A 9,440-nucleotide genomic window follows, 5' to 3' on the forward strand; every position below is an offset into this window, starting at 1 on the left:
AAGTTCCACTCGTGTAAGACCTTCCTTTTTTAAAACTGCAGAGTTGCAGTCCAATCCACTCTCATATATTTTACGAAATGAAACATTGATGTACCCTCCAAAGCCTCCATCCTTCTTACTATATGTTTCACAGACAATAGCACTTTGCCAGCAATTTGTTTCAGCCAAGATGTATGGTGTAATAAATATTTAAAATCAAATTTGGCAAAAAGACATAGATGGATGTGGCACCCCAGGCTGTCAAGGGAGCTGCACTTCGAAGTGCAGGGATGTCCCCACAGAGCTCTCTTAATCCACTCACAAAAGCATCTGTACAGTATATGTAGTATCTGCATCACTGTAAGGAATATTTCTTTGTTGCAACAAAACAATGTTACAGCAAACATACTGCCTAGGATGGAAACTTCTGCCTCACTGAAATGAGGAAGCTCTTTAACTTTAAAAACAAAAAAAATATGTTTGGTTTTGTTTCAGCTATTTTTGGACTTTTCCATTAAGCATATTTCAATCAATTAATAGGGGGGAAAAGACAGCATTTAGTCTCCACCTGAATAATTTCCAAAATCCAAACACTGATTATACAAAAATATTAATTTATAATGAAAGCATGGCTATATTTCACAAAAAAACATATCCTGTTATTTTAACACATTAATGATGGCATTAAGATGCAATACTATTGTTTGACCTTCAAAAAAAGATGTTTAAATCTCCTTGTGAGGCTCAGTCAAAACAACTGAGAATAGAGAAGTAGGCTACAGTCTATAGAGTTTAAAAGACAATGTTTTCTTCCACAAATGCCTGACAACAGCTGTTGTCACCACAGAAAGTTAATCCTGGGTTGCATTGGAACCTTTTTTTGTGAAGGAAAAAAAGTACAGCAACCCTTGAAGTGCAGGAACACACTTTATTTGAGATCTAAGGCTTGTGGCCTTCTTTAGAGTCATTTACAAGTCACCACACAATTTGCATTTATATAAAAGGTATAATCCCATAACTTTTCTATTTTTTTTTTCAAACCACTGTAAGGTAATCAATTTATTTCTATTTGCAATTCTGTCTCATTATATTTTGTTTTCTCTTTGCATTTGAGAGTTTCACTGATGAAAATGTAATTAAAACACATAAATGGTCATTTAAGACAGTTACAATTAAACTGGGATAGAATGACAGAAGCAAGACAATCAGTGCAGCCAGGCCCTCTTACCATTAACATCAGGCAAGGCTGGTGAAGTCTCTTTCCGAACAGCAACACTGACAGATACCGACAGAGGTAACAGGCATTGTATCAGTGATTTAATGCTTATAGGTGAATTTAAAATGAAAATGTTTTGTTTTTACTCCTGTACATGTTAAAAGTTGTATGTTCCTTATATGTTAAACCATTGAAGAAGCAGTACAATTTGTGTGTGTTTGCTGTCCTTTTACTAATATCTAATGGATCTTTAAAATTAGCTGAACATTATTCTCTCTGTCTTTTTTTGGTTAGCCTCTGAGGTGAACCAAAACATCATGAAATAACAACAGAAGTTTGATGTCAACTACCTAATTTTAATGCTAAGATGCAGTTGGTTAAAGTCAAATGTGTTTATAAAATGCATCTGATCTCATACAGTCAGTCTTTGCCAAAACATTTCTTCTTATGGACAGTTTTTATATATACATTGCTGCTTGTTGGTTGCAAACTATATGATTTTTTTTATTTAAATTTAAACAGAAATAGATTTTCCCACAGAAGAAATGTAAAAAAAAATGCTCTGTAATTATAAAGAAATGTTATAAAACTTTGCTATTGACTCAATTTAATTTTGCTATTGATATTGCTTTTGTGGCTCTGAATAAATTTTGTTTTTCTGTACAAAAAGCAGCTCTTTGACTCTTAAAGTCTGTTGACCCCCAGGGTTAGATTGTCTCAATCCAGCCGTCATACAGTTTGGAGTATGTAGCCAACCGGGGTACAGTATCTCCTCTAGAGACACAGTATTTGACTTTTTCCAGATTTATATGTCTGTAATGAGATGATTGAACATAAAAGAAAAAAAATAGTTTTGATGCATAAGCAGAACACCCATCAAAAAAAGTTTCTGAATAGTTGCAAAGGTATGCCATCATCCTGTAGGAGTGACAGAACAGAGAATGTTCAAAATTCCCACATCTTCCCTAATCTTTGCTTCCTTTTGTAGTTGATTTTTTTAAAAACCCTTCATAGCAATTAGAATTTATTGTTGAATTGTGTCAGAAGATGAGGCAACAAAGCAGCAATCCTCCTTTGAATTGTAGATAATTATTTCTCTTAATTTTTTGTTATCAACATTGTGAGAATACCATACCATACCATACCATACCAACTTTATTTATTAAGCACTTTATGCACCGGACAGGACCAAAGTGCTGTACACAATCATAAAATACAATAAAAAAAAAATAAAATAAAAAACGAGTGTAAAATACAAATTAGTATACAAAGAGAATAAAACAAAGTAAAACCTCTAAAATTGTGCCAAAAGCCAAGGAAAAAAGATGAGAATCTAATTTTATGAGCATCTAGAGTCAAAATATCACATTTCCATGATATTAAGAATGACATTTAAGCTAAACATGTATAACATTGTGAAAATACTTTGAATCTAAATCAGAAAAGTAACAATTATTTATACTCCTACAAAAAAATACATTACTGATTATTATAGTTATAATAACGTCATTTAATATTAGTTGGCTTTTAATATATTGACTTATAGAGTAACCACCACTTCGATTAAGTTATGCTTGTTCCACAGAATCTAATTGATTCTGCTTCCTATAGCATGCATTAAAACTCAATTACTCAAGGGCAATGCGTTTTTTTCTTCAAAAGTCAAATAACAAGGTCATTAACTGGAATCCTAAGAACATTAATGCAAGTTGAGTAAGAGGGTCATTCATTTGATTTAGGTGTGTTTGACCAGGGAGATATAGTATCAAAGAGCCATAGGATGCCAGCACCTGAGGTTTGAGTTTGACTTTGAATAACACTGAAATGAGCTGGGAAACTAGTTGGGCTATCTGCATTTAGCCTAAACAACATGTCTTTCCATGCTATTTGGGGCCTGCCAAAAATCTCGTAATATCCACAGGGCCTTTATCCAGACAGCAGGAAACTGTATGTTAAGAGCCAGAATAAATGTAGAGGTACATAAATACAAACCCAGGACTTTTGGTTTTATAAAGCTAAATAACTATTATCCTAAAGCTGGGCATACAATGTGCAATTTTTTCAATCTTTGCATGCAGCTACAGCTCAAACTGTACAACGACACCTCAGGGGTTTGTCATACAGTGCGAGTTCACAGCTCACGATGAATGTTTAGCACGACGCTCTGATGTGATGTACCTGCTCACACTATGCATCTAAAGACCACCTCGGACTCAGCTCCGCAGTGAGATGGCGCTACTTGGACTCATCTATCCAGAAGCCAAAAGAGTAGAAAATAAATTTTGTACTGAAAGCCCTAAAAAGAAAAGGCAACAAAGTATTTGGACAAAGACATGGCTGAGCAAAGGTGGCAGCTACCGTTTGTCAATTTTACAGAATGAACTACATTTCACTCGCACCCCTGCCATGATTCTGTGTTTCATCTGAGAAGAAGAAGAATCCTTGTTTACACATGCTAACTGAGCGATTTGCCCACGACTGTCGACTGAAAATCAAACATGTTTGATTTTCTCCCGACCTCACGATTCCTAATCGGGAGGTGGTCTTGAGAGGCTGATTGCCCCTTGTTACCCACTGTACACTACACGACGCACAATCAGGCTGAAAGACAGCCAGATCGAAAAATTCTAGCACGACTGGAAAGTCGCCCCGAAAAGATCAAACATTTTCACAATGTAAGCCCAGCTTAAGTCAAGTTAATCCTGCAAGTGACTCTGTGAACCAACTCTTGTGGCTAGCAGGAGTTGTTTTTTACTTGTCTTGATTTTGTTGCGCATTTTATTTGAAATGAGGTAAGGTTTCAAATATGGAGCACTTTACTTGAGGAGCCTGTAGATGTTGGAGAGCAATTATTCAGTCTGCTCCATGTGATTCGATTTGTTTTAACCTAACAAATCATACAATTTGTAGGCATTACTGTTTTTACCAGAGCAGGAAATTTATCTTAAATTTCAGCCACATTTCACTCATATAACACGAGAGCAAATTTTTTGTACAGTGCTTCAGTTTTATGCTGAAGGTAAACTACCAGGGATATAGCTGTTACCATACACATGCACATATGCCCATCAAATTGCTCAAAATGCATTCATGGTGGATAGAGTTTCCCTATCGGCCATGCAGGACATAATGGCTTTAACTACTCAACAGCTTTTGTCCAATTATATTGTATAACAGAGCTTTTCAGACAGGAAAGCTCCCAAAATATTTGTCACCAACCAAACATGATAGGTGTTTGATTGGTGGCTTGTCTGATACAGAACTGAAAGTATCAGTAAAAGCAATAACTGACTCAGTATCAAAGCAATGCCTATTCTTATATTTTAGGGTTTCCAGATATAATTGGAAGCAAAGATGGAATTCACATATACTGAATAAGAGATTATGTTTATTTGTTATGATTTTTAGATGTTCTTTTTTATCAAACATGTTTCAATGTTTTGTTGTACATAAACCTTTTACAGCTTTTTCAGAGTGAGCTTTAAGGACAGAGATATATCATTTTCACATGTAGATCTGAGGCCTGTGCATTATCTCATGGGGTTCCAAAAAAGTAAAAAAAAAAACAGTCCATTGGACTTTTTTTCCAAGTTTGAGGACATTTTGCTTCCCATCCCGGAAGCTTTTACAATTCAAAATGTCAGAAATAGCGTTGAGTTTGAAGCTTTATAGAGTAGCCCAAAACACAGTCTTGTTTTGGCTTAGAAAAAATGCTAATTTTATCGGAAGAATGGGTCCACCCCTTAGGAATGGGGAGTCGTTTGGGTTCTTTGTTAGCCTGCAATACCCGATACTGTTCTATGCCTCGGACGGCTGCTGTCTCACATGGTAAAGCTCTTACCAGTAATATACATTGAGCACATTTTCCCTTTAATTTGAAGAACAGGCAGAACTTGCTTTTATAGTAAGACAGGAATGACGGAAATGGATTCCAGTGCTTCATAATATATGAGGATTGTTTTGGGTAATGGATCCTTTTATAATTAACCATGTCCAAACCGATACTGTGTTCATATTCAATATTTGACCATAAAATATGAATAGCAATTGATCAAAATTGCTATTCATATTTATTTTCAAATTATCTTTTTAGTGTTTAGAAATTTCCTATAAAAGTGTGGAAAATGAACAATAATAATGCTAATAATAATAACAATATTTTTTTTTTTATCAATGGAGAATGTCCTCCTTACAAGAAATCTTAAAGAAATCTTTAAGAATTTTTAATTAGTCATTGATTTATAAAAAGTTAGTTTTCATTTTGCTCTTCATTTGGATGGAAGTCAGAGTACCCAACAAGAATCCTTGAATGCAGAGAAGAAAAGATAATTTTGTTAGAAATTATTATTTTTTGTATTGCATTTTTTTTTTGCTTTTGTTAAACTTGTATTGTTTAAATACAAGTTTTTTTTTTATTATTGATTTTCATTTTGTGATTGTACCTTACAAAAAATAAATTAATACATTTGCAACAATAGCTTGTTTTAAAATAAATTAATAAAGCTAAAAAGTACCAGTTTTTTTGTATAGTAGGCCTCTTTTTCACCAATAAGCTAATATCCCAATTATATGTGATAGAACTTCCTTAAGGTTTACTAACAGTATGGGTAGGAAAAACAAGCTGTGAGACAGAGGAGAAAGAGATGGAACAGGAGGCAAATGAAAGAGGTGGAAGGAGTGCAAGGGAGTTTTTAAAGCAAGCTGAGCCACCAACTGCACATCTTTTCTCTTATCTTAATAAATAATGAGTCTGCCACAGGCTGACAATGAAGTATTTTAAAAATAGTTCTAATGTATGGCTCTGAAGTAGGTGGCTGGGCATTGATATATGGCACAAACAGGCTTGAAAACAGGTGAAATATTAATGGGTTTCCTTGGAATTAATGGGGATTTACCTGATTGCAGTGTTGTGAATCAGCAGCTGGGATGATGGGGTTTACAGGAGCACAGCAGAGTGTGGATGACAGAGAGACAAATTTGTATGAGTGATTTACAAAAGATATGATTGAAGAATCAACCACATTTCTGGCAAAAGTTAGTATTTTTAAATACCACAGTTATCTTTTTTTTTTTTTTTAGAGATTTTTCATCTCATTCTTGTTAGCTCTTATGAAATTAGCACAATATTTCTCTTTTTGTGTTCCTAAGTAATCTCAAGACAGTTGGGTTTGCACCTTTGTTGGAGCGCCCAACATATCTTAAGACGCCACAAGGGAGCAGTAGTGTGAAAGGAGGTTGGTCAGTTAGATGATAAACAGCACCTCATATTGGTGAAGAACAACTGAATTCTGTGTCTTTCAAGACAATTTTTTTCACTTTTTTCTGATGCAACATCCCGTAAGAAAATTAAACAAAGCAAACAAAACGTAGTTGGAACTGGTGCAGGCATCACTTTAAATACTTAAACATCAATCATACAAAGGCTTTGTCTGGATTTTATTAAAATATAAGCATGTTATCCTGTGTAAATAGATTTTTAAAAACATTCCAGAGTTATGTATGGTCTCTGTGCCGCACCAAGGAGAGGAGAATTTAAACAACAGTGGCATACTGAAGTATGAGGTTCTGTGCAAGTGCTCACAACCTTTCAAGAACACATGGAAATGCCATTCAGGCAATGAAAAGGTCAATAGTTGGAATAACTTATTCTAACAAAAATACAACTGTATTGTACAACTGTATTATCTGAAAGTGCTTCCACATCGTCTCTTCCTTTTAGCTGTTTCCAAAATTGCATACAGACACTGATGTCCTTTCAGCAAAATCTGACATGCAGCGGAAGTGGGCACACTGAAATCTAAAGCGTGATGATCTGTCTTGTCAAATGTCAAATCTGCATTTAAAATGCATGTGTCTGTGCGGGTTTATGGCACATCAGTCTATGAAATTACTTTTGACTGAGACTCAATTGCCCAACATTTCAAATAAGTTGCCTATATTTTTTTTGTTCATCTGTGTCTGTCTGACTTTTTTATAGCTAACACAGCTGCTATCCCAGGATGTCATATTCATATGTTTTCATTTAATGTTTTCTTATTCACATTTTTTAACCCGTCAAACAAACAAATTAGTATCCTTGTTTTTATACAATAGTGAATCAATTTGTTTAAAATGTTTATACAGTAAGTCATATTTATTATTTTAAAATTTCTAACACTTTCCTACTCTTGTTTTAATGTTTTCTACTACACTATATCTGCATTTGCTTTTGGTTCTGCTCTTTGTTTTTTGTCTGTTAATTGTGACAATATGAAACAAAAATAATTCTGAAAGTTCTTGCTTGTTGATTATGTCAGGGTTCCTGTGTGTGTTAGTGCTAGTGATGCAATTCTTCCTGAGAGGATATTGGTGGAGAACCTACAGTAGGTAGCCTACACAGGTGGAGCTCATTAGTCTCATTAGAGTTCTGGGCTTTAAAGAGCAGCCTTCACTCAGTGCTAGTTTCTTGTTGCTGTGTTGCTCTGCCATTTCCTGGCTACTCATCTCTACATTTGGGTCCTCAAAAACCTCCACCCAATCATGACAGATTATCTGTTAGCCATTTTACTATATTTCACCTACGATAAATAAAATGAATTTAAATAGATCGTTGCCAACCATAAAACATCCCCCTGGTTGATCTGAGTCGATGCCTGGTAACATTGAAGAATCTGCAGTAGGCAGCACTTTTTTATACCTGAAGAAGTCTAATTTGAAAGTACCAAAACAGCAAAAACACAAAGGGTAGAGATTAGCAGCATGTTTAAAGCAAAGATAAATCAATTTTTTGCCCCCTCAATGGTTGATTTGGTGAGATTTTGCTCTTAATTATTATTATCTGATGGCTTATTGGCATTAGATGGAAAAATAGAAAAATAATTTTGATTAAATAGGAGAGCAAATGGGCCAAGTACTTACATGTATTTTTATTACCAATCCTCTACAACTTAAAATTTTTAATAATATATTTGTTGAAACCAGTCCCACCTTTCTTACTTGGAAAAAAAAACCTTCCTGAAATTGATGGAAAGTTCCTTCTTTTTCTTGTTTTTTTTATTTTTATTTTTTTTTTAGGCTTTTTCAATCATGTTTGCCATTTTATATAGCATATACAAACATAACTTCAGTTGGAGTTTCTGTTTTTAATTCAGAGTCTGGCACAAAACTTTATGTTATATTTGCATGTAACCAGTAACCACTTACTTTTTTTAGTTTTAGTGAAGTGCAGATTTTCCTTATTCATGACACATTTCTTTTTCACATTTCGTTGTAGAGAAAGACCTTTGTGCAGATTTATTTATGTGTTATTCTTTATCATATCTATTATATTTCTCTTAAAAAAAAACACTATGGGGAATCATACACCCTTCTTCACGTTGTAATATCCTATAAAAACATCTTCAGCTTTTTTTTCTTTTAATTATTTTACTCGTTCTGGACAGAACACCACTGCTGGATGGAATGAAAAAGCAAATATTAATATTTGCTAGCGATACTCTGGAATGAAAAATATAGGAGACCCAGGGAATTGTTGTACATTCCATATTTAATGACATGTTTACTTTCCAGTTCAGTGGACCTTTTTATTCCAAAAACATGATGTGGAAAGACCGTGAAGGCACACAAATGATAGCTTTATTCTGCCTAATTTTATTTGCTTTTAAATTATCTTAAAGTTCGAAAGATTTTTCTTTAGTACTAAAAGTACAAATGACTTGAATTAAGTAGGTAAAACTTAAATTTTTTTTATCAGTGCATAAGGATGAACAGTACAGTATTTGGCCCCTTGCTACTAAGACCCTCCATCCCACGCAACTTTATCTGAGGCAAACTTAAACAAGCAACAGCAAGGAAATATTTTCATAGGCAAAGATGCCCTACAGTCATTTAGATGTGCTCTGATACAGCACATTGCTAAAGTACACCTGCCTCTTCATACTTTTTAATTTTCTCATTTTTAAACCTATAACTTTAATGCACTTTCTTAGGATTTATGTGATACACCAACCTCAATTAGCCTGATTCTGTAAATACTGTATGTTTCAACATATTACCTGGAAATGTGATTTAATTAATAACACTTTTCAGTACATGGATGCTTAAATTGAGCTTGTTGTGTCAAGGACTCAGTTTATTTATTTATTTTTTTGTAGTGATATTTTAAGCAGGGTTGGGTTATAAAAAATATTCAAGCTTTATACATTTGACAGTGTTATTCAATCCATTATCTGAAATAAAGTGTGGAACAACTGTAAACCAAATGCAT

This window comes from Cyprinodon tularosa, unplaced genomic scaffold (assembly GCF_016077235.1).
Source record: "Cyprinodon tularosa strain WSP-4 unplaced genomic scaffold, ASM1607723v1 ctg604, whole genome shotgun sequence".
NCBI lineage: Eukaryota > Metazoa > Chordata > Actinopteri > Cyprinodontiformes > Cyprinodontidae > Cyprinodon > Cyprinodon tularosa.